The sequence below is a fragment of the Neomonachus schauinslandi genome, chromosome 2 (genome assembly GCF_002201575.2).
Source record: "Neomonachus schauinslandi chromosome 2, ASM220157v2, whole genome shotgun sequence".
Classification (NCBI taxonomy): Eukaryota; Metazoa; Chordata; class Mammalia; order Carnivora; family Phocidae; genus Neomonachus; species Neomonachus schauinslandi.
Window position 1 is genome coordinate 69,915,485 of NC_058404.1, and position 7,979 is coordinate 69,923,463.

The following is a 7,979-nucleotide window of genomic DNA, read 5'->3' on the forward strand; positions in this document are numbered from 1 at the left end:
TCTTTCCATGTAGTAGTCCCTCTAAATATACAGTTTTTGTTTTGCTTGAATTATACCTCTTCATGTTGCACGCCCAGCCCTGTTCCAGTTTGCATTATTTCCATTGTCTGGGTCCACTAGAGTCACTTAAAAGAAATAATGACTTGATTCTGAGTCACATCATTCTTTTAGGTGACTAACTCCATTTTCTCCAATAAAATGTTCTTTGTTTTACCACTTGCCATTGTATTTCATTGTGCTCTAGAAAAATGGACATATATACTATACAGATGTGTAATAAGGTAAATTTCCCAGGGTTAAATTTTTTTTTTTCAAATATAACTAATTGAATAGGCTTACATTAGAGCTAGCCCTTATTGATCCTAGGTAGTTGGGTAGTGATGCTTATATTCTCAGTTAATTAAGAATAATTCGTTAAGGGGTGCCTGGGTGGCTCAGGCATTAAATGTTTGCCTTCAGCTCAGATCATGATCCCAGGGTCCTGGGATCAAGCCCCGCATCAGGTTCCCTGCTCGACGGGAGGCCTGCTTCTCCCTTTCCCACTCCCCCTGCTTGTGTTCCTGCTCTTGCTATCTCTCTCTGTCAGATAAATAAATAAAATCTTTAAAAAAAAAAAAGAATAATTGGTTAAGAAGAGACTGCATAGTGATGCAAAATCATAATGGAAAACCTACAGCTATTTCATACATTGCATAGGAGCATACATAAATTTAACTGAAAATATGTACCTTTGTACCTATGTAGAAATCAGATGAGCCATAAAACAATGTGAAATATCTATAAAACCTAAATGCGTTATTAAAAAGACTATCAATAATTATGTTTTACTATGTTTTATTTCCCTACAGACATGCAATTAATATTTACTTTCAAGAATGATCTTCAAATTAAATATTAGTCTTCTGATAAACACAATTCTTAAAATAAATAAAAACATACACATACCTCCCCCCCCCCACACACACACATCAACTCATTCCAAAGAAAATGTCATCTATTATCTGCAAGTCCTTACTTGGCTCAATCAAAAATAATATAAACAGAAATTTCTGTATTATTGGCTATCTGGAAATTAATCTTATTTAGAAATATAAAAGAATATTTTCCCCAAAAGTGTTTTCTGAATATATTGAGTTAAGATGTCAAGTACTAAAGTAAGAGGAATAAAAGGTGTCAAGTACCCAAATTTAAGGAGTAGACACTTTCTCAAGAACTTCATTAGCATAACACAGACAACTCCGTCAATCACAAATCCAGGACGAAGACCAAGCAACTTTTTTTTTAAATTATTATAACACAGTCCTTTTCACAGGAAATGTTGCATTTGCACTATCATAACTCATGGAAGTTTTGGTTGATTTTGAATGGCTCTTAATAAAGGTATCCTTACGGGGAAAAAAAAAAAGAAGAAGAAGAAGAAAGAACTTAGGAAGAAGCCACCAAATCATCTTTATAACACCCCACCCATGTCCCAGACTTCCTCTCTCTAGTGTGCATAAGCAGATCAGGGAGAAGACAATCACCAGAATCAGGACAGGAATAACACAGTTTTCTCATCCTATGTTAAAAGCGAAGGACTTAATCTTCCCTAAAAGTTCAATTCGGAATGTCTCAAAGTAAAAAAAATATGCAATGAAACTGAGGTGTTTAAAGCCAAAGGAGATCAGTTTTTTTCATTTCCCTTTGGCTATGTGCTCATTCCACACACTGGTTTATTTCTCTTGCCTGTGTGACTAAAAGTTACAGAGAATGGGAGACAGACAGCAAGGCAGAGAGGGGGCAGTGCGAAGCCAGCTGCCTGCCCATCATTTGGTGTGGTGGTGGTTGTTAGTTCCCTGTGGATTGAGTGGCAATGAAAACTAGCTGAGCATGAGATATCTTGCTGGTACCCTGCCTAAGAGCACCAAGTGGCAAGAGATTGTCTGGTAGGCTGCCAAAGGCAGGAGCTGGGAAAGGAAGAAGAATTACAGCTGGAGTGAATTTCTCCCATGAAGGAACTGGAAGAACTCTTATCTAGCCCTACAAGGGAGGTGCCATGGGGGCACCTGCCATACACAGGGCACCAGGAGGCAGCCAGGTCAGTTAGAAACACACTAACCTTACACCAGCTATGTGATATGCACATGTTCTGTTTATGTCTTCTAACCCTTCTGCTTCCTCTGAACCATGGCAGCTAAGTGCATTTTTTACATATTGGGTTTCAACATATGCTTTAATTTTTAGAAAGGTACCATAGATATATTTTTTAAAATATGTTGGGCGCCTGGGTGGCTCAGTCGTTAAGCATCTGCCTTCGGCTCAGGTCACGATCTCAGGGTCCTGGGATCGAGCCCCGCATCGGGCTCCCTGCTCGGCCGGAAGCCTGCTTCTCCCTCTCCCACTCCCCCTGCTTGTGTTCCTGCTGTCGCTATCTCTCTCTGTCAAATAAATAAAATCTTTAAAAAATAAAAAAATAAAAAAAAAAATAAAATATGTTAAAAATCACCAAACTGGGGGGCTCCTGGGTGGCTCAGTCTGTTAAGCAGCTGCCTTTGGCTCACGTCAGGATCCCAGGGTCCTGGGATCAAGCCCCGCATTGGGCTCCCTGCTCAGCAGAGAGCCTGCTTCTCCCTCTCCCACTCCCCCTGCTTGTGTTCCTGCTGTCGCTATCTCTCTCTGTCAAATAAATAAAATCTTTAAAAAAATAAAAAAAAATAAAATAAAATAAAATATGTTAAAAATCACCAAACTGGGGGGCTCCTGGGTGGCTCAGTCTGTTAAGCAGCTGCCTTTGGCTCACGTCAGGATCCCAGGGTGCTGGGATAGAGCCCAGCATTGGGCTCCCTGCTCTGCGGGGAACCTGCTTCTCTCTCTCCCTCTGCCTGCCTGCCACTCCCCCCTCTTGTGCTCTCCCTCTATCTCTCTCTGTGTCAAATAAATAAAGTCTTTAAAAAAATTTTTATAAGCAACCACCTCCAAAATTATACAATTCCATACAGTTAGAAATCACAGAGTTGGGGAAGACGTGGAAGAATTCGTTATACATACAGAGAAAGGGGCATGATGTTAGAAGGGGAGACTCACCTCAAATTTTCTTGCTGAAAATCACCTTAGTGTGTGGGCTCGCTGCCTTACCTCAGTCACATATTATGTGTGTGGGTGTGTATATACATACATACATATGTAGCATCTATCTGCAAGATTATATAAATACATAATATATGTTGGGTTATGATTCTGAGAAGGGATAAAAGTTTAGCAAAAGTACTAATTTTGCTTTTCTTTACAAAAATTAGTTTTAAAAATTAGGGTCTTTGCTTTAATTGCTGATATGGGCTACAAAAGGATAACTGTCTCTACTGTGTAAAATGTAGGCCTTATAGGAATTATAGAGATTTATGAAATAAAAGCTTTTGTTTGTTAATAGATACATTAGCCACATCTTAGTTCAGTCCCTGCTCTTTAAATTTACATCTTAGCTTTGCCCCATCATTCTATGCATATATTTTGCAGATATCGAACACAAGTAGGGACAGAGATTTATCCTAAAGGTAGACAAAGATATGTACAGTAATAGAGATACAAAGTAGGAAATTTTACAGTTTGATCACAGACAGATCACTGATTAATATCTTGGTTTTTAAGGAGTATGACAGAAATGTACTCCATTTTCATATCTGCACATCTTATTTGAATTGATTTTTTGTTCCACGTAGTATTATAGCAATATGTCAAGCATGTGTTGACATAGTCACTTTAAAAATGTCCAGAAAGTCAACCTATGGAATGGGAGAAAATATTTATAAATCATATATCGCATAAGGAGTTAATTTCCAAAATATATAAGAAACTTCTACAACTCAATAGCAAAAATCTAATAAGTTGATTAAAAAATGAGCTGACAATTTGAATAGATATTTCTACAAAGAAGACATATACAAATGTCCAAAAGGTATATGAAGATTCTCAATATCACTAACAAAAAAAGAAATGCAAATCAAAACCACAATGAGATATCACCTTACACCTGTTAGGATAGTTATTATAAAAAAAAAAAAAAGACAATTAGTGTTGACTAATAGAAGATGTAAAAAAATTGGAACCCTTGTACACTGTTGGTGGGAATACAAAATGGTGCCACTATCATGGAAAATAGTATGGAGATACCTCAAAAATTAAAAATAGAATCACCATGTGATCCAGCAGTCTACTTCTGGTTATTTACCTGAAATCAGAATCTTGGAAAGCAATCAGCAGTCCAAAGTTCATTGCAGCACAATTCAAAATAGCCAGGATATGGAAAACAACCTAAATGTCTACCGGTGCATAAGTGGATAAAGAAAATGTGGTATTTACATTCAATGAAGTATTATTCAGCCCTAATAACGAAGGAAATTCTGCCGTATGTGACAACATGGATGAACTGGAGGACATTACGGTAAGTGAAATAAGTCACAGGAAGACAAATAATGCATGACTCCCCTTATATGAGGTATCTAAATCAATCGCAGAGAACTAGAGAATAGGATGGTGGTTGCCAGGAGCTGGGAGAGAGGGAAATGGAGTTGCTATCAACAAGCATAAAATGGCAATTATACAAGATGAGTAAGTCCAGGGGAATCTGCTGTACAGCATTGTCCGTATAGTTAGCAGTATCTATAGTACACTTACAAATTTGAGAGAGTAGATATTACATTTTTACCACAATAACATATTTTTAAGTGCCCACAATACACGGAGAAAAAAAGTGTTCCCATTGTATAGAGATTTACAATTGCATCTTCAAAATAAAATGACAATATCTGAGGCTTTTACAGTAGAGAAATTATTTATGAATAAATGTGTATATCACAAAGATTAACTGTTTGGACTATAAATTACTGTAGCTATCTTTATTAATAATGAATATGAAAGATTTCTCCCACGAAATCTGATGTTCCAGTGGTCACCTGAATCTGCAGAAAAGCTAAATCTATTTGCACATGACATAATATTTGCAGATGACCAAATAACAAGGAAAAACACACAGAATCAGTGATTTAAAAAAATGAAACGATGGAAGAGTTTAATAATGTAGCAAGATATGAAATTAACATGCAGAAGTTAATAGCTTTCATATAATAACCAATTAGAAAAAAGAAGGCTCTGGGAAAATAGTCCCTTTGGATCAGTGAAGTTGAAAACTCAAGGTGTGACAAACATTTTTTTTTTTTTTAAGATTTTATTTGACAGAGAGAGAGAGCACAAGCAGGGGGAGCAGCAGAGGGAGAGGGAAAAGTGGGCTCCCCTGCTAAGCAGGAAGCCTGACACCAGGAACCCCGGACCATGACCTGAGCCAAAGGCAGATGCCTAACCGACTGCCTAACCAAGCGCATCCCCCCTTTTTTTTTTAAAGATTTTAGTGACAAACACTAATGAGTCATAGTTACAACACACAGAATACTCTGGAGCCATAAAACAGATTGAGGCATTGTTTGCAGGATTCATTGTTAAGAAAAAAAAAACTATAATGAAGTGCAAAAGGTTATATGTAGCATGCTACATTTCAGGTGAAGAAGGAGAAATGAAAACAACTAACATGTAACTGTATTTAGGAAGCGTTGGGAAGAGAAACCCCCAAACAATGTAATTGCTTACTTTCAGAGGGCCCTGGGGAGAGTAGGGTCAAGGTATGGGGGAGGAAGTGCGCCACTTTGGCTATACCTTGTTATAAAAAAATGGTAGGCACTTTTTAATATTATAAAATTTTATAGTTTATAGTTTTTTACTTTAGCTTTTTGATGCTTGAAAGTATGTTCATATTCTACATATTAAAAAAATAAACCATGAAAGGTGTGGAAAAATAACTAGGACTGAATGCCAACACATACAAATCAAACAGTATTTCACAGGCTAAAGGAACATAAATCACTAATGCAAGTAAATTCTAAACACAATATTTTTGCTATATACTCTAAATCAAGGGAGAAAAGTAAAACAACTGCAAACAAATCATGAACTCTTTTTCATGGGCTGGTTTCACAGAATGATATGAAAGTGGCAGTTCAGAAACTATTTTATGTATATTATGAGATTAAGCAGATAAATAACGTATTGATACTGTTGGGAACCAGATATTTCACTATTAAAAAAAAGGAAATATGAAGAAAGAATGGAGTTAAGGAATAACCCTGAAAATTTTGGATTGGAATTGGAAATATCAAAGTGAATTCATGATTTCTAACATCATATGTATCTTTTTAATTCCTCCTGTGCAAAGAAAAGCAGAGTGCTTTTTAAAAACAAACAAACAAAAAAACAAATTAAAAAAAAGAGTGAAATTACCTGTTGTCTCATTTTGCCATTTACTAGCTCTTTCACTATGAGTAAGCCACTAACTTTTCAGAGGCTTTGTCATCTGTATAACTGTAAGTCATGAATCTTTGAAAATACTTGGGTATTTCAATGCAACAACTATAAAGGTGATCTTTCTGTAGAAGTATAAGACCATACTATTATAAAATAGATTAAGTGTGCAGCGCTTGGGTGTCTCAGTTGGTAAAGCGTCTGACTTTTGATTTCAGCTCAGGTCATGATCTCAGGGTTGTGAGATCAAGCCCCACATTGGACTCCACACACAGCGTGGAGTCTGCTTAAGATTCTCTCCTCCTTCGGCCCCTCCCCGTGTTGAGTGTGCGCACGTGCGCTCTCTCTCTCTCTCTCTCAAATAAATAAATCAATCTTTAAAATAGATTAAGTCAAATGGAGGATATATGTCTTCTAGAACTTTTACATGAGTCTGTCAGCTCTGGCCATAGGCCCCTTTTGCTAATGAAATGCGTTGTGGTCAATGATGAACCAGAGACTACATACATCATTGTCCCACCAGTGGAGCTCAGCATAACGGATACCAGAACAGCATAGTGTGCACAATTTTACCATTCTCAGTACAGAATGGTAAATAAAACAACCCTTGGGAAAGTTTATACCAGTTTCAAAATTATATTCTTAAATTCTTTGCCTGTTGTCTTACTGTTATGGATTGAATATTTGTGTCCCTTCAAAATTCATATGTTAAACCCCTACTCCTAATGGGGTGGTATTAGGAGGTAAGCCTTTGGGAGATGAATAAGGTTAGATGAGGTCATGAGGGTTCTTCATGATGGATTAATACCCTTATAAGAGGAGATCAGAGAGCTTGTTCTCTCTGCCATGTGAAGATATATCAAAAAGGCAGCCACCTGTAAGCTGAGAAGAGGTTCCTCCCCAAAACTTGACCATGCTGCCATCCTGATCTTGGAATTCCCAGCCTCCACAACTGTGAGAAATAGTTCTATTATTTAAGCCACCAGTCTATGGTATTTCATTATACAGCCAAACCTAAGATACCTACTAAGGAATTCATACACAATTTCTTTTATCTGCATTTCTCATAAACTTGAAATAATTTCCTAAACACACTAATTATTTGCACATTATGAAATCATGCCTGGACGGTTTATTTGAAATGATAAACCATGTAAGTAAAAAGAATAACTCTTTCTGTATAACTAGTTTTTAAATCAGTAGTTTTTTTTTTAATAATCCTTTCTTTATGTTCCCAAAGGTACAATTGAAAATATCTCTTCTATTATATAAGTCAGAAATAATGAGATCTCTTGACAAATTAATGGTACTTAGAAAATTTTAAAATCTATTAAGTCAAAAGATTTTGTGTGTAAGTAAAATTGATTCTCTTTCAAATATTAATGTCTTTTTGAGCCTGCATTTATAAAATACTGATGTATTTCTTCCTCCACAAAAGTAACTGTGCTAATATTCCAGAAATCAGCCATATGCTACTGCTGTGGATCTCCTGTGGCTTTTGAGACATGAATTCTCACCCAGTGTTTTAGCAAACTGCCTTTTCAGTACTGTGTTAAATCAACCACTTGCGAAATATTGTGATAACTATGGTAGTCACCATATAACCTTCACATGGAGAAAGTGTGATTCCATTTTATTATCACAATTCTTCTAAC